Source organism: Bos indicus, chromosome 1 (assembly GCF_029378745.1).
Source record: "Bos indicus isolate NIAB-ARS_2022 breed Sahiwal x Tharparkar chromosome 1, NIAB-ARS_B.indTharparkar_mat_pri_1.0, whole genome shotgun sequence".
NCBI lineage: Eukaryota > Metazoa > Chordata > Mammalia > Artiodactyla > Bovidae > Bos > Bos indicus.
Genome location: NC_091760.1, coordinates 57,296,351 through 57,323,549, shown reverse-complemented (window position 1 = coordinate 57,323,549; position 27,199 = coordinate 57,296,351). Strand labels below are relative to the sequence as shown.

The window sequence follows — 27,199 nt, the reverse complement described above, 5'->3', positions numbered from 1 at the left end:
TTCAGTTGTGAAGATGGATATGAACAATCCATCCAAACCTTTTCGCCCAATTCCTCTCTTTACCAGTTGCAGGCCTGTGTGCGAGGGGGCAGTGTGGATGAGATGAGGGAAGACAGACGACTCTCCAGACCTTCATACATTTCCATGACCTTTATTGTTAGTATCTTGGCTCTAATGCTAATGATAAAAGAAATGTTTTAAGTTCTGGGTAAACAGTCACTTAACCACTCAAACTACTCAGAAGACCACTTGGAAATTAGGAAAAAAAAAAAAGGAAATAGTTTTCTATGTTCATTTTTATCTTATAAGTGACTGAGTTTCCTTTTCTCTAAGAGAAAAAAATCCAGTAGATGCTGGCTGGATTTTAAACTCCAGTTCACTCTGATATATTCCTCGGTATATTCTACTGTTTTGGGCACTTGGCAGGGTCTCAATAAATATTTGCAAAGTTTTGCTGAATTAATTGAGTAAAAGATAAAGTATACTCTTTCAGAAACCAAAATAATTTTGAAATCTTGATAGGTTTATCTAAGTACGTCATTCAGTCTGTTCACAGATCAACTGAAAAGGGGGAACTAGAAAGAGGAAGTCAAAAAATAATCCACTGACTGATACACAATCTGGGGATATCTTTGTGGTCCCCTTTTCCTGTCATTTGTGGGAAATATCACCGGCATCTAACTCAATCAGTGCACATGAAGATAATGGGGATGACAGAACAGCCATTTCTCTTGGCTCCTGTTTATGATTCGGACTGACATCAGTTGCTATAACCCTCTTGGCCTGTCTCCCCCACCTGACTCACTCTGTCCCAGAGAAGAGACAACCCTTGCCATGGTGCTTTTGGGAAATAAACCACTGCTGTGTAGTTGGGAGCCAGCCAATCACAGGAAGCACACACTCTGGTCTGCTCCTTCTCACTCTAAGCTGTGCAGAGCCAAGTCCTATGGTGGGAGCTATTCGGGAGCTGGTGGGTGAGTCCATCTGATTCTGGAGCGCATTTTTAGGAAGTCCACTGTCGTCATGCACCTAAGCCATGCCCTTCTTTACTACCTTTATCAATAACGAGGATGACATTTCAGTCTCCTTCTGCCATGTCTCCCCTTTCATTATTTTCAAACTTGATTGGGAAGAATGTTGTATTTTGGTCCCCTCATAAGGCACTTATACTGGCTCCAGCAACTCTACAAATCATGCTTTGCACTTGATTATCTGATGTGTATGAATTCATTTATTGATTCATCCATTCATTCAGAAAGTTTTTAAACTTTTAAGATATACCAAGACTGTGGTAAATCCTTGAATATATTTGTTACTTCTGCTGTATAATCATAAGGGATTTGATTTAGGTCATACCTGAATGGTCTAGTGGTTTTCCCTACCTCCTTCAACTAAAGTCTGAATTTTGCAATAAAGAGTTCATGATCTGAGCCACAGTCAGCTCCCAGTCTTGTTTTTGCTGACTATATAGAGCTTCTCCATCTTTGGCTGCAAATAATATAATCAATCGGATTTCGGTATTGACCATCTAGTGATGTTCATGTGTAGAGTCTTCTCTTGTGTTGTTGGAAGAGGGTGTTTGCTATGACCATTGCATTCTCTTGGCAAAACTCTATTAGCCTTTGCCCTGCTTCATTCTGTACTCCAAGCCCAATGTTGCCTGTTACTCTAGGTATTTCTTGACTTCCTACTTTCGCGTTCCAGTCCCCTATAATGAAAAGGAAATCTTTTTTGGATGTTAGTTCTAGAAGGTCTTGTAGGTCTTGTTCTAGGTGAGAGTTTGTAAGAATGTGATTTAGCAGCACTTCTGCTTGCTTTTCAGAGAAGGCAATGGCACCCCACTCCAGTACTGTTGCCTGGAAAATCCCATGGACAGAGGAGCCTGGTGGGCTGCAATCCATGGCGTTGCTAAGAGTCAGACACGATTTCACTTTGACTTTTCACTTTCATGCGTTGGAGAAGGAAATGGCAACCCACTTCAGTGTTCTTGCTTGGAGAATCCCAGGGATGGGGGAGCCTGGTGGGCTGCCGTCTATGGGGTCGCACAGAGTCAGACACGATGGTAGCGACTTAGCAGCAGCTGCTGCTTGCTTTTGTTTTTCCTTTCCTTTTTTTCTCTTGGCAATCTTGACATTCTGTAAGATGAAAAGTAAAGGAGAAATTACCTTTTCTTGTGTTGATGAAGATGATGAAGAAAAAGAAGATGATGCTTGCTACTGTTGATTAAATTCTTGCTATGAACTGCCACTAGGCTAAAATGCTTCTGTGCATTAGCTCATTTCATTGTCACTAAAAATGCATAAAGTAAATAGTATTCTTTTACATTTTATATATGAGAAAACTAAGGTTCCAGGGGTAAAATAACTTGCCTCAGTCAGCAGAGGACTGGGACTATCTGACGGTTTCCAGCCTGTCTGACTTCAACTTCCATTTTGGTGACTCGTGCTTATGAAAAGCTTCATAGCACCTTACCAAGCACTTTCTTACACAGCATCTCACTAGGACTCTAACAGGATACTTAGGTTAACCTTCAATTCATTCCAAACAAAGTAGCTTATTCTCATTTAACAGAATCATGCTCAAGGAAGTAGTTTGTGACATATTTTGAAGTCATAAAATATATTGCTCTTTATTTGTACCTGAATTACAGATTTAGTGCCTTCTTGATCAAATTTTAAGTCAAACGTCTTCACCTTACCATCAAACAGGTACATATGGAATGAACTTTAATGTTAACTTTAATAAGAAGATACTCTCAGTTCAGTTCAGTTGCTCAGTCATGTCCGACTCTTTGCGACTTCATGGACTGGAGCACGCCAGGCTTCTCTGTCCATCACCAACTCCCGGAGTTTACTCGAACTCATGTCCATTGAGTCGGTGATATCATCCAACCATCTCATCCTCTGTCATCCCCTTCTCCTCCCGCCTTCAATCTTTCCCAGCATCAGGGTCTTTTCAAATGAGTCAGCTCTTTGCATCAGGTGGCAAAATGATTGGAGCTTCAGCTTCAACATCAGCCCTTCCAATGAACACCCAGGACTGATTTCCTTTAGGATGGACTGGTTGGATCTCCTTGCAGTCCAAGGGACTCTCAAGAGTTTTCTCCAACACCACAGTTCAAAAGCATCAATTCTTCGGTGCTCAGCCTTCTTTATAGTCTAACTCTCACATCCATACATGACCACTGGAAAACCTATAGCCTTGACTAGACGGACCTTTGTTGGCAAAGTAATGTCTCTGCTTTTTGATATGCTGTCTAGGTTGGTCATAGCTTTTCCTCCAAGGAGCAAAAGTCTTTTAATTTTATGGCTGCAGTCACCATCTGCCGTGATTTTGGAGCCCAGGAAAATAAAGTCTCTCACTTTTTCCATTGTTTCCATCAAAAGGCTTTTTAGTTCTTCCTTGCTTACTGCCATAAGGCTGGTGTTATCTGCATGACTGAGGTTATTGATATTTCTCCTGGAAATCTTGATTCCAGCTTGTGCTTCATCCAGCCCAAATTTCTCATGATGTACTCTGCATATAAGTTAAATAAGCAGGGTGACAATATACAGCCTTGACATATTCCTTTCCCAATTTGGAACCAATCTGCTGTTCCATGTCCAGTTCTAAGTGTTGCTTCTTGACTTGCATACAGATTTCTCAGGAAGCAGATCAGGTCATATATTACCATCTCTTTAAGAATTTTCCACAGTTTGTTGTGATCCACACAGTCAAGGCTTTGGCATAGTCAATAAAGCAGAAGTAGATGTTTTTTTGGACCTCTTTTGTTTGCTTTTTCGATGATCCAACAGTTGTTGGCAATTTGATCTCTGGTTCCTCTGGCTTTTCTAAATCCAGCTTGAACATCTGGAAATTCACAGTTCACATACTATTGAAGCCTGGCTTGAAGAATTTTGAGCATTACTTTGCTAGCGTGTGAGATGAGTGCAATTGTGTGGTAGTTTTGGCATTCTTTGGCATTGCCTTTCTTTGGATTGAAATGAAAACAGATCTTTTCAGGTCTGTTGAAATGAAAACAGACCCATTTCTTTCACTGAAATGAAAACAGACTCATTTCTTTCATTGAAATGAAAACAGTTGTGTGGCCACTGCTGAGTTTTCCAAATTTGCTGGCATATTGAGTGCAGCACTTTGACAACATCATCTTTTAGGCTTTGTAATAACTCAGCCAGAATTCCATCACTTCCACTAGCTTTGTTTGTAGTGATGCTTCCTGAGACCCACTTGACTTTGCATTCCTGAATGTCTGACTCTAGTTGAGTGATCACACCATCGTGGTTATCTGGGTCATGAAGATCTTTTTTGTACAGTTCTTCTGTGTATTCTTCTTCTGTGAATAGATACTCTACAAAATATAATTTTATATATTGTAGAAGATACTCTACAAAATATAATTTAAATGTCTCAGCTAAAGATATTGTAGATTTTTCTTTTGCTAAGGATTATTCATTTAGCATTCAAAAAGTACTAAGTGCTTAGCATGTGTTATACACTACTCCTTTTAAAAGTGTTGAGGATAACAATAACTCATTCAGACTTGCTCACACAGAGCCCATCTCAGTCCATCATGCAGAGGTCCTCAATATCTCCTTTCAGACAAATAAATCCGGTGAAAGAAAGCAAAAGAAGTACACTGTACAAGCCTAAGCTTCAAATTAGTTAAATTAAATCATTTTTCTACCGTAAACTTCCTAGTTCTATTCTTTGGAAATCTTCAAATTAGATTTTTTCACCCCACCCCTCTTGATAACATAAAGGTGATCATGTGGCTTTACTTGCACTTACTATTAACTCAGAGAAATAAGTAGTTATCTAGTAATATTTATCCAGGATGTGAGTTCTTCGACATTTATGTTAGCATTAGTTATCCCAAACCTCCCAATTTTAAACAGAAACTCCAAAGGGCCATAATGAACAACTTGTCATTCTGGGTGAGTGGACTTGTGATAGTTACAAAGGTGATTCCAAACCACCCAGCAAGTTCTGGTCGGGAGCAGTCCTACAGTTGGAAATTGCAGACCTGTGTCCTGCCTTGCTCCTACAGATAGGCTGTGTCTCTCAGAGCGTAAGGGCTCTGGTTCCTCCGAGCCTCACTCCCTGCCCCCACTCTCACCTCCCCATCACATGATGACACCTCCCTGGGCAGAATGGCCAGAAGAGAGAGCTGGCAGAGTTCCTGCATTCCTTCCCTGGCAATAGAGCAAAAATAACAGCTTTACCACTAAGTTTTAAGGAGTTCCAGTTTGTTCTACTGTTATCACACTTTCTGTGTCCTGACTACCTGCCTGAGAGAAAATGTAGTGTTCAATTCTTGTTTTAGCTGCCAAGATTCCTCATTGCTTAGGCAAAGGAAGGAAAAATGGCACAAGTATTTAAAATTATCCAAACGCCACAGAGAACTATACTTTCTGGCCACGAATAAAGAGTACGTGGGAAAACCTATTCCCAAAGTGCCAGGTGTATCCCTTTGAGTAACTGGATACTAATTGTACTGCTGCTGCTAAGTCACTTCAGTCGTGTCCGACTCTGTGCGACCCCATAGATGGCAGCTCCCCTGTCCCTGGGATTCTCCAGGCAAGAACACTGGAGTGGGTTGCCATTTCCTTCTCCAATGCATCAAAGTGAAAAGTGAAAGTGAAGTCACTCAGTCATGTCCGACTCTTAGCGACCCCATGGACTGCAGCCTACCAGGCTCCTCCATCCATGGGCTTTTCCAAGCAACAGTACTGGAGTGGGGTGCCATTACCTTCTCCAAATAATTGGACAATTCTAGCAAATATAATGCTGAAAGAGGTTTGCCTGTCTGACTTAATTTTGAGGTTTTATTTAAAAGACAATCAAATATTAAGCTTTATGTGGTTTTAGTTTAGTAGTAGTAGTAAATGTACTAAGGAGAGATAGAAAAGATAAACTTAAAGATAGCCTGGATTTCATTCCAGAAAACTCTTCCAAATTAAACTTCTTAAAATTACCTAAGAAAAGCTAATTGATTGTATTTCAACCTTCCTTTCCTCTTCCAGCTCTCTTATAAGCTCATAATTTAAATGAGTTAAAAATTGAGAATATTCAAGTGAATAAAATCTTCATTTCAGGGGTTATTTATAAGGAAGTGTGGTTTGTGTATCCTTCTCATGGAAAAAAATATTTATCTAACTCTACTCCAAGTACTTCCCACAAAACTTGATTTCATTAAGAGGTCTAGGACTTACCTGCTGGTCTGGTGGTTAAGACTCCATGCTTCCAATGCAGGCTGTGTGAGTTTGATCCCTGGTCAGGGAATTAAGATCCTGCATCCCGTGATGTGTTGTGCCCCACCCCCCTCCCAAAGAGAAAAGTTCTAAAAGGTGAGAGTCTCTTGAAATTAACATCTTAATGTCTCCCTACAAAACTTTCCTTTTGACGGTATAAGAATCTTCATATATTATTTAACTAGAAATACATGGACAGAGTTAGGACTCTGGGTCCAGTGTATCAGGGAAAAACAGCCTTTTATGTGTTCTTGAAATGGTTCTATACTGATTTGTGTTTGTGACAATTACCTAGATTATGGAAATTTATGGGTTTAAGCAGACCTTTTCTTTTCAGTATTTCTGTTCTCCCACCTATATATTGTTGATAATGTTAAAGCTAAAAAGCCTTCTTCCTGGGAGTACACCATGGAATAGCCATGTTTTGAATTTATGCATTAAATATTAAGTTCTTAATGTGAGCAGATGAGTTGACCAATATATGCTACGGAATGGTGAAGCATATTTCTAGAAGTAGAAATATAAGGAACAAATCTTCCATGGTTCCAAGAACATCCAGGTGGAATAAACTTATGCATCAGTGAGTGAAAAAGCCACAGTGATCTGTGGGTTTCCCCTCACACTGTACATACTCTAAAATGTATGTCCACCAAAGTTTGAATCTGTTAGGATATTTTGAAGCACAACTGTTAAATTAATTTAAACCGTATAGAAAGTCATTGACTCAGATAACTAGGCATCATGGATTCACTGGGCTTCAGTTCTTGGACTCAGATGGGTTTCATCTCTGAACTCTATTGAACATAGGCTTCATTGTATGGACTGTTGTCCTCATAACTGCAGAACAGCTGCTGCTGCAGTCAGGGCTACATGCTCTTTTCTTGCACTTTCCATATTAAAACAGATTTGCTTCATGAAGCATCCTCTAAGGACAAAGAAGCTTTTTTCCTGGAAGTCTCTGGCAGAAACTCTGTGAGTCCCATCAGTCTGATGTGGGTCACATGCTCATCTTAGAACCAATCTCAGAAAAGGTATGTAATAACATTTGACCCATCAGCCCATTGAGGGACAGGGCTATGTCAGAAAAGGATGGATATCTAAACAATATCACAGTGTGTTGGAAAGGGAGAAAAGACAATGAGTATTGTAGGCCACAAGCAACTTCCACTCCAGAGTTCCTGGGAAGAACACGGCTAGACAGTAAGTATTTACTAAAACCATTATGACCATTAACACACAGTAAGATTGCATGTTGAAGCATCAAATGTTAAGAGATCTATTTATAAGAAGTGATAGCATACAGGGCCCTGTGGGGCTCCTGGGTACAAAGCCTTTCTGTGTCCCCCATTCCTTTGATTACAGGACATAGTCTTCATTTGGCCTCCATGATCTTCCCTTAGTTCCAAGGGCAGATTCAAGCTGTTGCTAATTAGAGAAGGGAGGGGATATGAGACCGGGGAGAAACAGTCAAGAGTAGCCTTGGGGCAATGTCCTGGCTCCTCATCAAGGAATACATGCAACAGAATCTTTGAGCTGTTTTGGAGATACCGAAAACCCCTGCAGGTGGGAGAAGTTAACAATTAACAATGGTATGCTGCCCACAAGGATGCAGACCCCAGACCAGTTGGACCTGAAGACTGATGATGCTGACTCCTACATTAGACAAAGACAGGCCTGCATTTGGCTTTGTTCCCAGATGAGACCATTGGGTTGACCTAAATCTCCAAATCTCCACCCCTTTTCCAACTGTACTCTGCCATCTTACCTCACAGACACTACTCTCCAAGGAAAGGGGGCTGGTGAGGAGCATCAGACCAGTCACAGAGAAACCTAGAAGACATTTTCTTTATACCTATTAATAGTAAGGGAACCGGCACCTATTTTCCATTATGTAATGACCAGGTCATTCTACAGATCCTAAATGTTTATATATTCTGATGTGATTGTACACATGGACATGAACTTGAGCAAACTCTGGGAGATAGTGGAGGACAGAGAAGCCTGGTGTGCTGTAGTCCATGGATTCACAGAGTTGGACATGACTGAGCAACTGAACAACAACAAGTTTACTGTGAATGTATTTGTGCAGCTATAAATAGACAGGCCTTTGCTGGGTTTCAGAAAGCCTGGTAGACTTTGGTGGGTGTGGAATTAAGGGCTAGTGAGAGCTTTCATGCAGACTCTACTCCACAGTTCTAGACATTATAGTAATTTGCTAATTTACAGAGGACTCTTGAGAGCAGTGACTGTCTTAAACTTTTTATCTACAGACACACAATTCCACAATTTATTCCATGATAGATATCATTTCTATAAACATTGTGATATGGTGCTGCTGTGTTTGAAATTTCTGAGCTGAGTTGATTCAAATGAAATAATATCTGGAAGTCTCTAAAACCATAAGAACCTACCAAACATAACAGCCTGGGGTACAAATGAGGTGCGAAATACAGAACACCTATTCCATATCTTGGCTCTCATCCATTGAAACTGTTGGAATTGTAGGTCTTTAAATCAAGAATTCTGCCCAGAGGGATGATCTTTGACAACTTCTGCCTTCCTCCTGGTCCCTGAAGCCACCTGGCTTACTAGCTACTCTGGAAATGACCCTGGTTGAGCACCCCAGCAACACTTGGTGAGCCCACGTGCCATTAATGCAACTGCTGCTGCTCCTTCAACCTTCTGACGCAGCCATCATCTCCAAAGTTCCTCCTTGGAAAGTATTTGCTTGCTGCTCTGAAGCCCTTCCTGTGCTCTCATACTATCCATTACACAAATCTGTTATTTTACTTAACCAGCTATATTATAATTATATCATATTTGTTTTTCTCCAGGGCTGGGTAGCAAGTTCCTTAAGGCACAGGGACTGTGTCTTTCATCTCCTTTTTGTAGTGCTTTTTCTGGTATGTAGAATGAGATGAATTAATGAAGGAAAGAATAAATGAGGAAAAGTTTTGGTGATTTTTGGTATTGGTCCCTGTTACTCATTTGGATCAAGGAAAAGAGTTAGCTGTGAAAAAAGAGCTCAGGTCATTAATTTTATGTCTCAGGTTTCCTCTTCTGCAACTTGCCAGTCTTTCCTTGAGCTCGTAAGAAAATGTTCTATACCTTGACATTGGTCTTTTTCATAGGATTTTCACTGAAATTGTATAAATTATCATTCTTTAAGATGAAGTGAGAAAATTCCAGAAACTTGAGGTGGCTTGGAAACTGCTCAAAGGGATTTTCAGGCCTGAGTCGAGGCTACTTTCTATGTCCCCTGAAAGTTCCTGGGTTTCCTGATGCTTCTGGAATTGTGAGAAGTCTGCACCTGCCCTTCACTTTTCCACAGAGAACAGCTGCTTGAATCCTGGCAGAACAAGTTGTTTTCAGTGTACCTCAGGCAGGTTGTTCTAACTTTCTGAATCTTAATCTTACCTTTAAATTGTGAGAAATGACACTTACTGTCTAGTAGTTAGAACTAGAAATAATGTATATACAGTCTGTCTGGCAGTATTTGGCATATATAGTTGGTGTTATGTTTAATATCCCTACTTAGCATCTTATAAATCTCTTTCTCTTTCCTTCTTTGGTTAGTTTAAGTTGAACACATGGCATAGCCCCTGTGACTTCTGATTTGAGTGTCTACAAAGTATGGTAAATTTTATTTAGATTCTTGGAATCCTTAGTGAACCCAGGTTATTTATATATAGAGAAAAATATCTCTCCCATTTTATAAATATATATATGTATATATATATTTTTTCTTTTCTCAGCTATTTGTATAAATAAAGCTAAGAACAAAAGAATTGATCCTTTTGAACCGTGGTTCAAACTCTTGAGAGTCTCTTGAACTGTAAGGAGATCAGTCAATCCCAAAGGAAATCAGTCCTGAATATTCATTGGAAGGACGGATGCTGAAGCTGAAACTCCAATACTTTGGCCGCCTGATGTGAAGAAGTGACTCATTGGAAAAGATCCTGATGCTGGGAAAGATTGAAGGCAGGAGGAGAAGGGGATAACAGAGGATGAGGTGATTGGATGGCATCACCGACTTGATTGACATGAGTTTGAGCAAGCTCTGGGAGTTGGTGATGTACAGGGAATCATGGCGTGCTGCAGTCCATGGGGTCACAAAGAGTTGGACACAACTGAGCGACCAAACTGAACTGATAGATATTTTCCCCCTCTGGTGTAAAGTACAGAAGAAAGAGAGATAAGCACCATTAGTTAGAAACTAATACCTAACTTGGCAGCCCACTCCAATATTCTTGCCCGGAAAATCCCATGGACCCAGAGCCTGGTAGGCTACCGTCCATGGGGTCGCAAAGAGTCGGACACGACTGAGCGACTTCACTTCACTTCACTTCAATACCTAACTTATTACCTAAGTTTCTGGCTTCAAAAAGTAGACTGGAAAGATAATCAGTATAGTTATAAGTAACCTGGCCTGCTTTTATTTATGAGGCTTGACATATCACCCCAATTTGCCAAATATAGGATTTCCTGACAACTGAAATTCAAACTCTTCCTGTGGAAATGTGGTCATGCCTAGTAAAGCTGTCAGCCCGTGGAAGTTATATGTCTTTTCAGTATTGACATTTTTCCTGCCAGCAATAGAATGGAAATAAAACCTAGAGGTTTTGACCGTTAGGCAGCCTCCTGGGCCTCCACTAAGTTACTGATATTTTCTTAGATAAAGAAGTAAGATGAATATCTTCAAATACAACTTATTTTGTGTCAACTTGGCTAGGCCACAATATCCAGATATTTGTTTAATACTAGTATGGGTGCTGATGTGAAGATGTTTTTTTGAAAAGAGATTAACATTTAAATGAGTAGATTTTGAGTAAAGCAGTTTACCCTCCATATCGTCAGTGGGCCTCATCTAAAAATCCATTGGAAGCCTTGAGAGAAGGAAAAGACAGACTTACCCCGAAGAAGCAGGATTTCTGCCAGTAGACTGCATTTGGACTTGAGCTGCAATATCGATTATTCCCTGGGTCTCCAGCCTGCATACCTACCCTGCAGATTTTGAATTTTCTGGTCTCTACAATTTCATGAGCCAATTCCTTACCATAAATCATATATTTATCACTTTACAATAAAATAGATCATATGTATTTATGACAAATCCCTCCTCAAGGACCCACCAGCCAGCCATGAGTTGGAGTCACTGAAGCCAGTGATTGTTCCTGCAAGGTACTTTGCCTACCTGGCTGGTCATATAGCCATCAGTCACTGGTTCTCAATTCCACCTCCTGTCCACGGGCCCCCTCCCTGAACCTGTGACATCTCTTGTTCTAGGACTCTTTATAGTGCATGTGTCTTGAGAGAGCTCCGTAGTGGGTGCTCCCAGGGCAGCCCCAAACTGCTGTTCTGGGAGGCAAAACAGGGTCAGGGTTGTGGCCCATGTATATATGCTGCTGCTGCTGCTGCTTCTGCTAAGTCGCTTCAGTCATGTCCGACTCTGTGTGACCCCATAGATGGGCGCCCACCAGGTTCCCCTGTCCCTGGGATTCTCCAGGCAAGAATACTGGAGTGGGTTGCCATGTCCTTCTCCAATGCATGAAAGTGAAAAGTGCAAGTGAAGTCTCTCAGTCGAGTCCGACTCTTAGTGACCCCATGGACTGCAGCCTACCAGGCTTCTCCATCCGTGGGATTCTCCAGGCAAGAGTATTGGAGTGCGATGCCATTGCCTTCTCCGCCATATGTGTGTGTGTGTGTGTGTGTGTGTGTGTGTGTGTGTGTATCCAAATGTTCTATTTCTCTGGAGAATTCTAATAGAGTCTTTACACATCTCCCTTTGAAAGCTTAGAAGAGTCCATTTCTTGGGTTCCTTGGCCTAGTGTTAGTCTTAGAAGTGCTGAATCTGGCTTAAACAAGAAAAGGCATGTGAAATTCACGAAGGTGGTAGGACATATATTTCTCTGGGTCCTATCTTAGGACAGTTGCTGAAGACAGACCCGATTCAGCTTAGAGTTCCACAAGAGGCTCAGAATCATTCAGTTCAGTTCAGTTTAGTTGCTCAGTTGTGTCTGACTCTTTGAGACCCCATGGACTGCAGCATGCCAGGCCTCCCTGTCCATCACCAACTCCCAGAGTTTACCCAAACTAATGTCCATTGAGTCAGTGATGCCATCCAACCATCTCATCCTCTGTCATCCCCTTCTCCTCCTGCACCCAATCCCTCCCAGCATCAGGGTCTTTTCAATAAGTCAGCTCTTTGCATCAGGTAGCCAAAGGATTGGAGTTTCAGCTTCAACATCAGTCCTTCCAATGAACACTCAGGACTGATCTCCTTTAGGATGTACTGGTTGAATCTCCTTGCAGTCCAAGGAACTTTCAAGAGTCTGCTCCAATACCACAGTTCAAAAGCATCAATTCTTCAGTGCTCAGCTTTCTTTATAGTCCAACTCTCACATCCTTACATGATTACTGGAAAAGCCACAGCCTTGACTAGACAGGCCTTTGTTGGCGAAGTAATGTCTCTGCTTTTTAATATGCCGTCTAGGTTGGTCATAGCTTTCCTTCCAAGGAGTAAACGTCTTTTAATTTCATGGCTGCAATCACCATCTGCAGTGATTTTGCTGCTAAGTCGCTTCAGTCGTGTCTGACTCTGTGCGACCCCATAGATGGCAGCCCACCAGGCTCCCCTGTCCCTGGGATTCTCCAGGCAAGAACACTGGAGTGGATTGCCATTTCCTTCTCCAATGCATGAAAGTGAAAAGTGAAAGTAAAGTCACTCAGTCATGTCCGACTCTTAGTGACCCCATGGACTGCAGCCTACCAGGCTCCTCCGCCCATGGGATTTTCCAGGCAAGAGCCCCCCAAAATAAAGTCAGCCACTGTTTCCCCATCTATTTGCCATGAAGTGATGGGACCAGATGCCATGATCTTAGTTTTCTGAATGTTGAGTTTTAAGCCAACATTTTCACTCTCCTCTTTCACTTTCGTCCAGAGGCTCTTTAGTTCTTCTTCACTTTCTGCCATAAGGGTGGTGTCATCTGCATATCTGAGGTTATTGGTATTTCTCCTGGCACTCTTGATTCTGGCTTATGCTTCATCCAGCCCAGCATTTCTCATGATGTACTCTACATATAGGTTAAAAAAACAAGATGACAATATACAGCCTCGACGTACTTCTTTTCCTATTTGAAACCAATCTGTTGTTCCATGTCCAGTTCTAACTGTTGCTTCCTGACCTGCATATTGGTTTCTCAAGAGGCAGGTCAGGTGGTCTGGTGTTCCCATCTCTTGAAGAATTTTCCAGTTTATTGTGATCCTCAACGTCAAAGGCTTTGGCATAGTCAATCAAGCAGAAATAGATGTTTTTCTGGAACTCTCTTGCTTTCCCAATGATCCAGCGGGTGTTGGCAATGTGATCTCTGGTTCTTCTGCCTTTTCTAAAAACAGCTTGAACATCTGGAAGTTCACGGTTCATGTATTGCTGAATCCTGGCTTGGAGAATTTTGAGCATTACTTTGCTAAGGTGTGAGATGAGAGCAATTGTGCGGTAGTTTGAGCATTCTTTGGCATTGCCTTTCTTTAGGATTGGAATAAAAACTGACCTTTCCAGTCCTGTGGCCACTGCTGAGTTTTCCAAATTTGCTGACATTGAGTGCAGCACTTTGACAGCATCATCATTTAGGCTTTGAAATAACTCAACTGGAATTCCAACCTCCACTAGCTTTGTTCATAATGATCCTTTGTAAGGCCCACTTGACTTCACATTAGGATGTCTGGCTCTAGGTGAGTGATCCCACCATCGTGATTTTCTGGGTCACGAAGATCTTTTTTTGTATAGTTCTTCTGTGTATTCTTGCCACTTCTTCTTAATATCGTCTGCTTCTGTTAGGTCCATACCATTTCTGTCCTTTATTGAGCCCATCTTTGCATGAATGTTCCCTTGCTATCTCTAATTTTCTTGAAGAGATCTCTAATCTTTCCCATTCTATTGTTTCCTTCTATTTCTTTGCACTGATCATTGAGGAAGGCTTTCTTATCTCTCCTTCTGCATTCAAATGGGTATATCTTTCCTTTTCTCCTTTGCTTTTGGCTTCTCTTCTTTTCACAGCTATTTGTAAGGCCTCCTCAGACAGCCATTTTGCTTTTTTGCATTTCTTTTTCTTGGGGATGGTCTTGCTTCCTGTCTCCTGTATGTTGTCATGAACCTCCATCCATAATTCATCAGGCACTCTGTCTATCAGATCTAATCCCTTGAATCTATTTCTCACTTCCACTGTATAATCATAAGGGATTTGATTTAGGTCATACCTGAATGGTCTAGTGGTTTTCCCCACTTTCTTTAATTTAAGTGTGAATTTGGCAATAAGGAGTTCATGAATCATTGGGGATCCTAAATAGGATCCATGTAAGACCCCAAAGCAGACATTCCTTGAAGTCTGTAGGGAAGGAGAACTTTGGAGACTATCTTGGAACTAACTCTGGTTCCAGAGTTGTACTCTGAACTATCACTTTTTGCCTGCTAAGATCTGAAGACAGAATCTTACCTGACTCTGGAATTTGTTTTTAACCATTTTTTAGCTTTGTTTTTAGCTTTTAAATATTTAGACATAGCTATTTATTTGTATTCTTGGCCATCTGTATCAGTTATTAAAACAGTAAAAGAATTTGTGACTCAAATAAAGGTTTAGATTTATTGATTACTCAGTCCCCTGCCAATTCTGATTCTACAAGTAGTTATTAGAGGCAGAGACTATGGTCAGACTCTCTCTAGAGAGCTCAAGAAAAACAAAGAGGAACAACCTCAAGCCATTAGGGTAGGGATGATTTGACCTTAGTCCAAGTTTCCTTTGGTTAGACCTTCTACTTGGACACTGCTTTTCTGAAAAGCTTCAAAACCACTAAGGGCTGAAACACATTTCGGACCATGAGAGATACGGTTGCTTAATGAGGTCTGAACCTCACCCATCTTGCTTGGTTTCCAGCTCAATAATTTGAGAAATATGGATGCATCTTGAGAAGTAAATTTATAGACCCAATTGAGGTTTGTTTATCTTTGGGGGACACAGATAAAGGAAAATCAGAATGAGCTATGGCATGATAGTGGGGTACTTTTTAAAGGATAAACAACATTACGGTTGAGAAAATAGTGGGTTTGTTTCCTGAAAGGAAGTGTAGTATATCCATAAAGAATGTACTAATTATATTTCTAGGACACTCACTTTGGCTTTTGGGGCATTTTAGGCAGCTTCTCAAGATTCCCTACTATATACATTCTACAAAAAAGAATAAACAAATTAGAATTTGATATCAAGCAGTCATTGTAGTGGAACATCTCTGGCTATGCCCTCCCTGAAAGACATAGACAGGTCTTCACTTCAGATAATCATACATGAAGGAGATTAAGTGGCTTTGAATTCAGATGGGTTATCAAACTTGGGTTTTTAAAGATTCTTTTGCAGAAAAATTAGTTGAAATTCTACATCCCAGAAATTAAGAAGACCTTTTATTGTGAACTAGGATGGACATGAACGTTGGAAGGAACGTTGGAAGGAAAAAGCAGTAAGCTCTATAAAATAAAACTAACTTTGAGGAAAGAAAATCATCCAGCCTAGTGACCAAAGTTTAAGATGTAGGAAGGATTGTGGCACAGCATGTCACTTATACCAGAATTTCCTCAGAATTCAGCCAGACTGGACTGATGTCAGCCTTGTGGAATATGACATGAGAGATGCAACTTTGGAGCCTTACTATTGGGTACCACAATGGCACCCCACTCCAGTACTCTTGCCTGGAAAACCCCATGGACGGAGGTGCCTGGTAGGCTGCAGTCCATGGGGTCACTAAGAGTCGGACATGACTGAGCGACTTCACTTTCACTTTTCACTTTCATGCATTGGAGAAGGAAATGGCAACCCACTCCAGTATTCTTGCCTGGAGAATCCCAGGGACGGGGGAGTCTGGTGGGCTGCCATCTATGGGGTCGCACAGAGTCAGACACGACTGAAGCAACTTAGCAGCAGCAATAGCACTAGCAAAGCTTCAACTAACAATGGCCTTGCTACAAAGAAATGTTAGACTTTGTAGGACCCATCTTCAACAGTGAAAGTGTGCGATATTGAAAATTACCTGGCTGAAGTGGTCCAGATAGATTCTCAGAGAGTAGAAGCTACTTGGGATAAAGTCAACCCCTAGAGTTCTTGGATAATAGAATTAAGTAGAAGACTTGAGAGTTGATGCAAATGGGAGAAAATGGACAGTACTAATAATAGCTCATGTTGGAGGAGAGGGCAAAATAAGAAAAAAAGAGAAAACAGTGTAAACATATATTGTGAATGTATTTGTACTGAGTATAGAAAGTATGTTATATCTTTTATTTAATGTATAGCCTCCAAGGGCTTCCCTAGTAGCTCAGACTGTAAAGCGTCTGTCTGCAATGCAGGAGATCCAGGTTCGATCCCTGGGTTGAGAAGATCCCCTGGAGAAGGAAACGGCAGCCCACTCCAGTATTCTTGCCTGGAAAATCCCATGGACCGTGGAGCCTGGTAGGTTACCATCCATGGGGTCACAAAGAGTCAGACACGACTGAGCGACTTCACTTTCACTTTCATAGCCTCCAAGAGGGTCTCACTTTCCTGGTCTCAAAAAGGGCTGCCATATCTCCATTTGCAAGGCCACTACATTTCTGTCTGATAGTTTACTGAAGAGGAACACAAACAGACCCACAGTTGATTTTTTCAACAAGACTGGCTTTTCAAAGCCCATTTCTATTAGTCAGTGTACCAAGAGGAATCACAACCTTCTATTCAAGGCTTTCACACAAGAGCTCAATCTCAGAATTGAGCATCACTCTATAAAATGAGTAAAATATCACCAAATAAAAATAAGGCACCATAGCTAATTAGAGAAGAAATAAAGGCCTAATGGTCTATACAATTTAGTTTGTCTTCTAATTCAGTTCAGTCGCTCAGTTGTGTCTGACTCTTTGCACCCCCATGAACTGCAGCACGCCAGGTTTCCCTGTCCCTCACCAAATCCTGTAGCTTGCTCAAACTCATGTTCATTGACTCAGTGATGCCATCCAACCACCTCATCTTCTGTCATCCCCTTCTCCTCCTGCCTTCAATCTTTCCCAGCATCAGGGTCTTTTCCAGTGAATCAGTTCTTCATACCAAGTGGCAAAGTATTGGAGTTTCAGCTTCAGCATCCGTCCTTCCAATGAATATTCAGGACTGATTTCCTCTAGGATTGACTAATTGCTAACTTCTAATTACTAATTTCAATAATCTACCAGTCTGTCTTCTCATTCATAATAAAGTGGAAAAAAATTCACTTTCTACTCATTCTGAATCAATTCTTATAATTCAGTCAGCTAAGCAGTGTTATTATTAATGTGCCTATAAAATTTGAGAAGCCAGGGTCCCCAGCAGTCCAGATGTTCTGAGCCTATTCTCAATGCTGGGCTCCCTCTACCAGGGGAACCATGGTCCTAAATATAATTGGATATGAGGTAAGGTTTTGGAAAGATACAATGTAAATGTTAGAAAATATGGGAAAAGAATTTTGGTCAAGAGATCCAAATTGTTCTTCAGCCTAATTTGAAGTGTAAAGAATTAAAAGTGGAAGTTGTAAGGGGTTTAAACATCCTGAAGAAGTGATCATTCCAATGATTCACTTTTAGCACTAAAAAATGATAAAGAGCAGCAGATATGCTAATTCTAAGTAACAATAGAATACAAGCTCATTTTAAGGACTTTCAATGTGTTGTGCACTGTGCTTAGTTTACTAATATATGTATATATTTAAATATATATGTGTGTATGTATTATATATATGTAATTGTCCCAAACTAATCAGCAGTAAAAGCAGCCCATGCCCTTAATCAAGAAAAGACTTCTGTTTTGCCTTTTACATATGGTCCATAGAAAAAGGAAGAGTTTTTTTTCCCCCTGCTTTATACCTATAAGAAAGCTGATATGGAACCTCATTCACATCTTGTATCTAAGAAACGCTAAATGAATTGCTGTTCTTTTGCATAAAATCACATAAAACAAAAAAATCTCTTTTCTAATCTTACTCAAGATTCCTCTAACCTGTTCATGGTTCTTTATCTACTACATTTTAGACAGTTTTTCTAAAGTTTAGTCATTCATTGGCACCCTTCATTATTTTTGCCAGTCACATATTACCAAAACTATTCAGTTCAGTTCAGTCACTCAGTCGTGTCCGACTCTTTGTGACCCCACAGACAGAAGCATGCCAAGCTTCCCTGTCCATCACCAACTCAACAACCTAAACTATTATTTTTCTGTAAATCGGTTTTTTTGTTTAATATATAAATTAATAAAAAGAAACTTTATACCAGTGTGTAAAACAAATCAAAGGAAACAATAAAAATAAATACACAGAAATTTTCATGAGAGAAAGTCATGAAACTCATTCCATTCTAGTTAAATATCGTTGTTTGAGAAAGCTGTAGCCTGAAACCTGTTCTCTTTTTACTTAAAAAAAAAGAAAAAGAAAACAGATTGGGAAGTTCTAGTTCTAGAAGACACCTAGCACCCTTCTGAGACTTATTCTTTGATGTAATCAGAAAGCTTGAAAGACAACTGGAAAGAATCTCACTTTGTGACCAATTGTTGTTTCATGCCACATGAATGCGCCATTTAAAATACTCTCTCCCAGACGTCCCAGGTGGTCCAGTGGCTAAGACCCTGCCCTCCCAGTACAGGCGGCCTGGCTTCCATCCTTGGTCAGGGAACTAGATCACACATGTCGCCACTAAATGTTTGCACCCTGCAATGAAGATCAAACACCCGCGTGCCACAGCCAAGACCCAGTGCAGCCAAAGAAATAAATCAATATAGAAAGTAAAATAAAATCCTCTCTCCTACTGTACCAGCAAGTGCCTTACCTTTTGATAATCATAGATGTGAGCGTATTACCTATTAACTTGAAGTACTGCTTACTTAAGCTATAAACTCATCCTCGGTTACTATGGTTACCCTTGGTTAGGTACCAATTTCTGCAGATTTCTGAGATTTTTCAAAGTGCATAGCAGGTTTAAAGTTGATCCAATTAGGGTACTTCTCATGTAATGGGAAAAGAAGTACATACACTGTAATGGGGCTTTAAAATTGGTTGAAAGAGAAGTCCTGCTCTAAGAGCCCCAGGCACTTTTCTCTGTCCACATAAATGCTGCCCCAGGTTTAAGGCCAGGATTTCAAGCTTTATGTGCCTCAGGGTCATCTAAGGAGCTGCAATGTCACTCCTACAGACTCCGATTTGGAAGGTCTAGAGTTAGGCATCTGGTGATTGTGATGTAAGAGGATGTAGAAGAATGTGATGTAGAAGAAAGATACCCTGAAAAACCCAGGAGATGGGAAAACTATGTTCTGATTGGGAGTTGGTAGCAGAAGGGAGTCAGATGGAAGGGATGGAACTGGTGCCCTGAGTATAGGTCAAAGTCATGCCTCAGGGGAAAATAGAAAGAGAATTTGAGAGGTGGAATGCGGGACAAATATGGTCTTGCCTTTAAAGTGAGCTTCAAAATCTTTTACTACTGTGAGAAGAAATCAGAGTAAAGAGAAGTGTCTTAAGGGACTCAACGTATCCAGGTGCCGCTGTACACCATTCTGTAAGACTCCTTGAACTAAAAAATGCTCAGGATAAAGGAATAGGCTATATTCTACAGAGATCTGAAGATAAACATGGTTTAGGTTAATGTTTGGAAGAGAAGAGTCAGTGTTTAGTGAGAAGGCTGGCACCTTATCCTGAAGTTTTTGTATTTCCTTCAAGTTCAGTGTAGATTTACAAATAATACAACCTTTGTGCTGGGTGCTTTATCTATTGGAGCCTACTATGAGCCCAAAGGTAAGTGCTGCAATTCCAGAGTCAGGGATAAAGAATCTGAGATTATGAGTGATAAATAATTTGTCCAAAGTTACAAAACTGCCTCTCTTTATGATTGTCTTAGAAAATGCTTTCCTAGTGATTAATTTGGATTTAGGTAGCTGTTTGAATAATTAGCTCCATCTTTACTAGAAGCAGCATAATTGGGCAGGTGAAAGCAAACTTAGCTTGGTTTCTCATCTCAGTTAGATGAGTCACCCCTTTCAAACCAAGGGGATGTGGCTCAATAATTCCCTCCATGGGGAAGAAGTTCATTCAAACAAGAGGAGATTAAAAAAAAAAAAAAAGCACACTTGTTGATGAGATCATTCTTATAAACACAATAAGACATTTGAGTGCTGTAATGTCCTGCTTAGCAACGGAGTCATCAACTTTAGACCAGTCTCACCCACTTCCTATGCCAATGATGACCAAGCCCAAGCCATGTGAGGGCCCCTTTGGATAGATAAACTTCACCTCCTTCTCCTTTATGCTCTCTGTGGGTCTCACTTCCATTATGTTATTCTCCTGGTCTGAGCCACAACTGGTTTGCTATTTTCCTTCTTCTCACTGGTTCTTGCCTCTCCTGGTGGCTTGCCCAGAAAGGCCAGGCCCCTGGGCTTCTTAGGTGAATGTTCATGAATTATGACAACGTCCTGCATGTCATTCACTCATTCACTTATCCATTTACTGATTGGCTGCTGGTTAGTACCAGACTAGGGTCAGAAGGTGGGGATACACTGTGAACCTCATTCCTGCCTTTAGGGAGTTTGCAGTCTAATGAGAAATATTAAATAAGCAATAACAATGGCATTATGGGAGCTATGAAAGAGGAGGCTGTGAGATCCAGGGCAGTGTAAGCCAAGACGTGAACACTAAATAGTAAAAGTTAACCAGATGGGAAAGTTTATAGGAGGAGAATGCTTGCAGATGGCAGTAACAGGGGTAAGGTGTCTGTGAGGGATGCATAGAATGCAATTTTACCAACTGTCATGATTTCAATCACCATCAATATGCAAACAAGTTCCCCAAATCCATTTCCAGCTCATACGTCTCTCATGACATTTATGTTGAAAGATTCCATAGGAAGCTTTGGTATATATATTAATCTTTCTCTAAGATAGGAGTAGGTATAAGAGTTGGGAAGAGAACACGGGAGTGGAAAGGTAGGTGGTAAGGTTTTCATCCCCTTTGTCCCAGTCAACCTCGATGAATGGATTTTGTAGCAGATACACTGTGACAGATTGCATTTCTTGAGCCATCCATTGTCATATCTTAGCCACCTTATTCTGTCATATTTATTTCTGACCACAGATTTTAGAATATTTCTGCTGTTTATGTTCTTTTCTTCCCCTCTTTCAGCCATATACAGCTAAACCAAGGGGGTTGGGAACCCTTGTTTTCAACCTTTACCTGTCCCTGGCTGAGTTTTCATCTGGTTGCCTTATCCTGTTGTGTTCAGCTGGCCTTCCTTATCCTAGAAAATTCTCAAGTTCTTCCCTTTTCATGTAGGATTGTGAGATTGTTTCTTCCTAACTCATGTTTTTGGCTTTTAGGGAAGGACCTAAATCCATGGAAAGTCTTTGTATCATCTTTACCTCCCATGACTCCTTGCATCAGGATGAACCTGTGTTTGTTCAGTCAGAACTTCTAGTTCTTTGATCATTTTGGCCAGTGGTTCTGTCTTACTTTTTAAAAAGATTTTTTTATTCATATTGATGTATCACCTATAATATTATTTAATTTCTTCTTTGTTATACTTAAATTCATTTTTAAAGAAAATAGCGTTATTAAAGCTTCCCAAGTGGCTTAGTGGTAAAGCATCTGCCTGCCAATACAGGAGATGTGGGCTCGATCCCTAGGTTGGGATGATCCTCTGGAGAAGGAAATGGCAACGCATTCTAGTATTCTTGCCTGGGAAATCCCATGGACAGAGAAGCCTGGCAGGCTAAAGTTCCTGGGGTTGCCAAAGAGTCGGACACGACTTAGTGACTAAAACAGCAACAAGCATCATGATAAATGAAAAATTTAGAAATAAATTTTTCTTGCAAGAAATAACCTAAAAACAAATACAATGAAAACAAAGTGACATTTAATTTAAGCTACATTTAAAAACTGTGAGCTAGAGTCTGTTATGTTATGTGATGAAATACTAATAACTGTTAGAAAGATGATAAAAACAGTTTAGCACCTAAATCTAACTTCCTCCTTGCTGTGATGTTATTCTGTGCAGTGTCCTTTGTTCTCTGTGACCCCAAATCAGGTTCTCACTTTGTTGTGTATTCCACCTCTCAGGAAACACTGGTCTGGGCCATGTGCTCACAGCTGGGCTGTGAATGGACGTGTTTGAAGCAGATTTCTGTTCACTTCAGGCTGGCATAAAGTGGGGGCCCAATTAAGATCTCCCTTAGAGCAAAATACACAGAATAAAAAGAAGGCCTTTAAGTGGATGGAGAGTGGAGCAAACATATGTGTTGGGTTGTCTGAGACAGACCTGGTTTAGTGCCCCCTTTCATCTTGAAAAGTGTTGCAGATTGGACGATAAAATATATTAACATATTCACCCTAATTAAGTGCCTTAAATATCACACACACATAATGAATTATAGGCTTCAGAATACATTACCTCTTTATTCAGTTTAAAAGCTAATGGCAAGGAAGAGAAAGTCCAAACCAAGCTGGGGACTCACATGTGCTTTATAGTTTTTCCAATAGGTTAATAGTTATTAGCAGTTTCTGGCACTCTTCAACTTTCCTTTTCTTTAGCTGTTCTTTCCACATCTTTGTGTAATTTCCCATTTTGTGTACCATGCTGTTTTGGATTTTCAGTCAAAACATTTACATTCTGGTAGAAGAAAAAAGCGTGTCATAAAAACATAAAGCCTGATTGGTGAGCCTTAAACCATGAATTTTCCCCTCTCATTTATTAATTATTTTATATTTGTTAGAGATTAACTAAAGACTAAGAGGAGAAGAGATCCAAACATGACAAAAATGCCACTTCCCTTCCCCCTTTCCAAAAATTTCTGAGTTGCCAAAATACCAAAAATGTCTTGCACAAATTTTAAAACCTTAAGGGGAAGTTTCTACCCACCAGGAGTCCTTCAGGTCCAATCTGCTACAAATTATTCTGCTAGGCTTAGATCCTTGAAGACTAGTCTCTCCTGTAGAGATGCTCCCAGTCTAATGGGTGATAGTTATGTAAATAAGCATCACAAGGCAGTGTGATAAGGTTATTAGAGAAGCTTCCTGCCAGCCTTTATGCTGCCTTTCTCAGGATTTTAGGGCCATTTAATCCCACTTTAACCCCGTATAGTCAAAGCTATGGTTTTTGCAGTAGTCATGTATGGATGTGAGAGTTGGACCATAAAGAAAGAAGACTGAGCACCAAAGAATTGATGCTTTTGAACTGTGGAGTTGGACAAGACTCTTGAGAGCCCCTTGGACAGCAAGGAGATCAAATTAGTCAATCCTAAAGGAAATTATTGAATAAAAAAATGAATATTCATTGGAAGATGCTGAATCTGAAGCTTCAATATTCTGGCCACCTGATGAAAAGAGCCGATTCATTGGAAAAGACCCTGAAGCTGGGAAAGATTGAAAGCGAGAGAAGGGGATGACAGAGGATGAAATGGTTGGATGGCATCACCGACTCAATGGACATGAGTCTGAGTAAACTCTGGGAGTTGGTGATGGACAAGGAAGCCTGGCGTGCTGCAGTCCATGGTGTTGCAAAGAGTCAGACACGACTGAGTGACTGAACAACAACAACCCCACTTCTGGACTGGGGCTCTGAAGAATGCCCAACTAGTTTCTGTTTCACTAATCTCTCTAAGCTTTTGTAACACAAAAATAAACAGAAAATGTAAAAAACTAATTAGTCTTACTCTAAGCTGTATTCATTAACTTTCTCTCCGAAGATGAAAGGCAAGTGGTATTTGATGGAGCCCCAGTCTGAATCCTTTCCTCAAGGACCTGTCTCCATGAAGTTGCTTAGAACAGTGAGGATAAAATCACTCAGCAAGTAACCATCCTAGAACATTGACTCATAGAAAGTGAGTTATCCTAAGCCTAGAGACGGGTTCATAGAGTGGAAGGAAGAGGCCAACTGAGGATGCCCTAATGAAGTTCTTATTTCTTCCTCCATTTTTTTTTTCTTTTTTAGTTGCACCATGCAACAAATGGGATCTTAGTTCCCTGACCAGGGATTGAACCCATGCCCCCTACAGTGGAAGCTCAGATTCTTAACCACCGGACCACCAGGGAAGTCCCTGTCCTTCCTTCATTGATTCTTACTAAAGTTCAGAAATCCACAACCCATAAATTTTGGATGGCAAAAAAATCATTTCCCTAGTCCATCCACTGGATCATTGAATGAATTTTTGTTTCACTAGACGACTCAGACACCATGTGTTTGTGCTGCTCTTCCCCATTCCTTTTCCTAAATATAGTTCCTACAAAGTACTAGTTTTGTGCTCACTGTATCTTTTCATAAAGACACAATCCACATGCAGTATTTCTCCCTTCAAGAAAACGGTCTTAAGTTCTATTTATATTAACTGAAAACAAATACTGATTACAGAAAGATGCCCTGGACATGCAAATGATTTTCTAAATGACTGGGAGCATCCTAGAAGAGGATAGACTATTTAAAATGTGTGTATATATATATATATATATATACATATATATATATATATATCTTGCCTGAAACATTAGTGATCTTGGAAATGGAATTGGACATAATAGACAGTAGGGAGATTCTAGTTTTTTATCTGAGGACTAGAATCAGGTTCTGAGACCTCATAGAGACATGGTAGGTAGCAGCGTGAAAAGGAAGAGAGCAGAGAGTGCTAAAGGAATATTCAAGTCTTTTGCCTTGGGACATCATTTTGGGCATAAAAATGAAAGTGGAAAATCACCAATCTTCATAGGATGGAGGTTACAAAAATGAACACTGCTCAAGTATTATCAGTTCCTCTCCCTCCTGGACTTTATCACAATGGTGTGGTCCAATGTGCTTAGAGTGAGCAACGGATGCTAGTTTGTAATAATTCCGATGCAGATAGGTTAGGAATATAGGTCTAATACCAAACTTTGCTAGCCTGAACCTGAGAAACACAGCCTTACAGGATCTGAAAGGCAGAGGATTTTAATCATCAGTGTTTCTCAAAGTGTCTGTGTGTAAGGAAGAATCTTGACTGTTTGTATCATGATCAATAGGCTGCTGCTGCAGTTAAGTTGCATCAGTCGTGTCCAACTCTGTGTGACCCCATAGACGGCAACCTACCAGGCTCCCCCATCCCTGGGATTCTCCAGGCAAGAACACTGGAGTGGGTTGCCATTTCCTTCTCCAATGCATCAAAGTGAAAAGTGAAAGTGAAGTCGCTCAGTCGAGTCCGACTCTTCAAGATCCCATGGACTTCGGCCTACCAGGTTCCTCCATCAATGGGATTTTCCAGGCAAGAGTACTGGCTACTAGTATATAAAGCAAATTCCTGGGTCTTGCCACAGAATAACAGAATCAGATTTTTTATGGGGAGATGCAGGTGAGAAAACCTACACTTTAGATAAGCTATCTAACTAATTCTTACATACATTAAAGTTTAAGCCTCACTGGTCTGATCTGCTGCTTTATTTACTAATAAGGAAATTGAACTCTTCTCCAGTAAAGCTAAGTAGTGGCAAAATTTGGATGAGACCAGAGTTCTCCTGATCCCAGTCCGAGATATTTGCTTAATGATCTGATGAAAAGACTTGAAGTCTCCTATGGCAAAAATTACATCCTGTTTGCAAAGCTTCCAGTTTTGCAGGTACTTTGATTTTATCAGTAAGATGCTAACGGGTGTACATTCTTGTGAGAGGCTTTAACTTGCTAGACCAGTTGCTTAAATGCCCCTGTAAAATACCCTGATGACTCAGGATGAGGCGTCCTCTTTCCGAGTCTCTTCACGCAGTCAGGGTCATGTTGGCTGCACTCTGTTGCATGGTAACTGCAGAGGTACAGATGCTTTTACAGATGCTCCTGTGTGATAGCAAAGAAGAAGTTTCCCCGGGGTGGGGGGGGATTCAGGGTACGTGCCCTTGAGCCATATGCCCAGGATGACATCTCCTAGAAATCTCCTATGTGTTTTCTCATAGAGTGATTTGGCGCAGAACAACTGTCCACACCTACACAGATTGACCACATTTTCCAACCTCACCTCTCAGTACATTATTTATTTACATTAGTCCCACCTTTTCTGTGATTTCCTTTGCTTGCCATTTTAGTTACTTGCAGTCACCAGATATTCCAGAAGTAAACAATGCGTAAATTGTGAATTGCATGCTTTTCTGAGTAGTGTGGTAAAATCTCACGCCTTCCCGCTCTGTCCTGCCTGAAACATGAATCATCCATTTGTCCAGCATACCTCACCTGGTAGTCACCTCATTGCTACTTTGTAATCAGACTGATTGTCTCAGTACTGCAATGCTTGTGTTCAAGTCACTCTTATTTTACTTACTAATAGCCCCACAGCTCAAAGTCACAGTGATGTAGCAATTGGAATATGCCAAAGAGAAGCTGTAGAGTTCTTCAAGTGAAAAATGCAGAAGTTCTTGACTTAATAAGAAAAAAAAGTCATATTGAGGTTGCTAAGATCTATAGTGAGAATGGATCCTCTATTTGTGAAATCGTGAAGAAGGAAAAAGAAATCTAGTTTTGCAGTCACTTTGGGGTCATCACACCTCAAACTGTAAAATTTATAGTCAGAGTGTGTGATAAATGCTTAGTTATGATAAAAAAGGCATCAAATTTAATAAGACAATTTGAGGGAGAGAGATCTCATTCACATAACATTTATTATAATATATTTTGTGATTGCTTAGAAGAAATCCCTTAGAAGAAACAGAGTAGCTCTCAGAGTCAACAAGAGTCTGAAATGCAGTACTTGGGTGCGATTTCAAAAATGACAGAATGATCTCTGTTCATTTCTAAGGCAAACTATTAAACATCAAAGTAACCTGAGTCTATGCCCCAACAATTAATGCTGAAGAAGCTGAATGGTTTTATGAAGACCTTCTAGAACTAACACCAAAAAAAGATGTCCTTTTCATCACAGGACTTCCCTGGT

At 40.5% G+C, this 27,199-nt stretch overlaps 1 protein-coding gene and 1 long non-coding RNA gene across 4 annotated transcripts in view; one reads left to right on the top strand and one right to left on the bottom strand.

Annotated features, from left to right (window-relative positions):
* PHLDB2 (pleckstrin homology like domain family B member 2) overlaps nt 1-27,199 on the bottom strand; it is a 198,862-nt gene that overhangs the window by 135,262 nt on the left and 36,401 nt on the right. The window contains exon 1 of one of the 3 annotated variants that reach the window (XM_070787601.1): nt 22,778-22,927. The exons of the other annotated variants lie outside the window; for them this stretch is intronic. The gene's annotated coding sequence lies outside the window, so the exon portion shown is untranslated. Of the gene's footprint in view, nt 1-22,777; nt 22,928-27,199 lie in introns of those variants that run through there. 3 annotated transcript variants of the gene reach the window in all.
* Nucleotides 19,568-27,199, top strand: part of LOC139182687 (uncharacterized) — a 35,966-nt gene continuing 28,334 nt past the window's right edge. Inside the window, exon 1 of the long non-coding RNA XR_011566213.1 lies at nt 19,568-20,069. This is a non-coding gene — a long non-coding RNA (uncharacterized lncRNA). The remainder of the gene's footprint in view (nt 20,070-27,199) is intronic.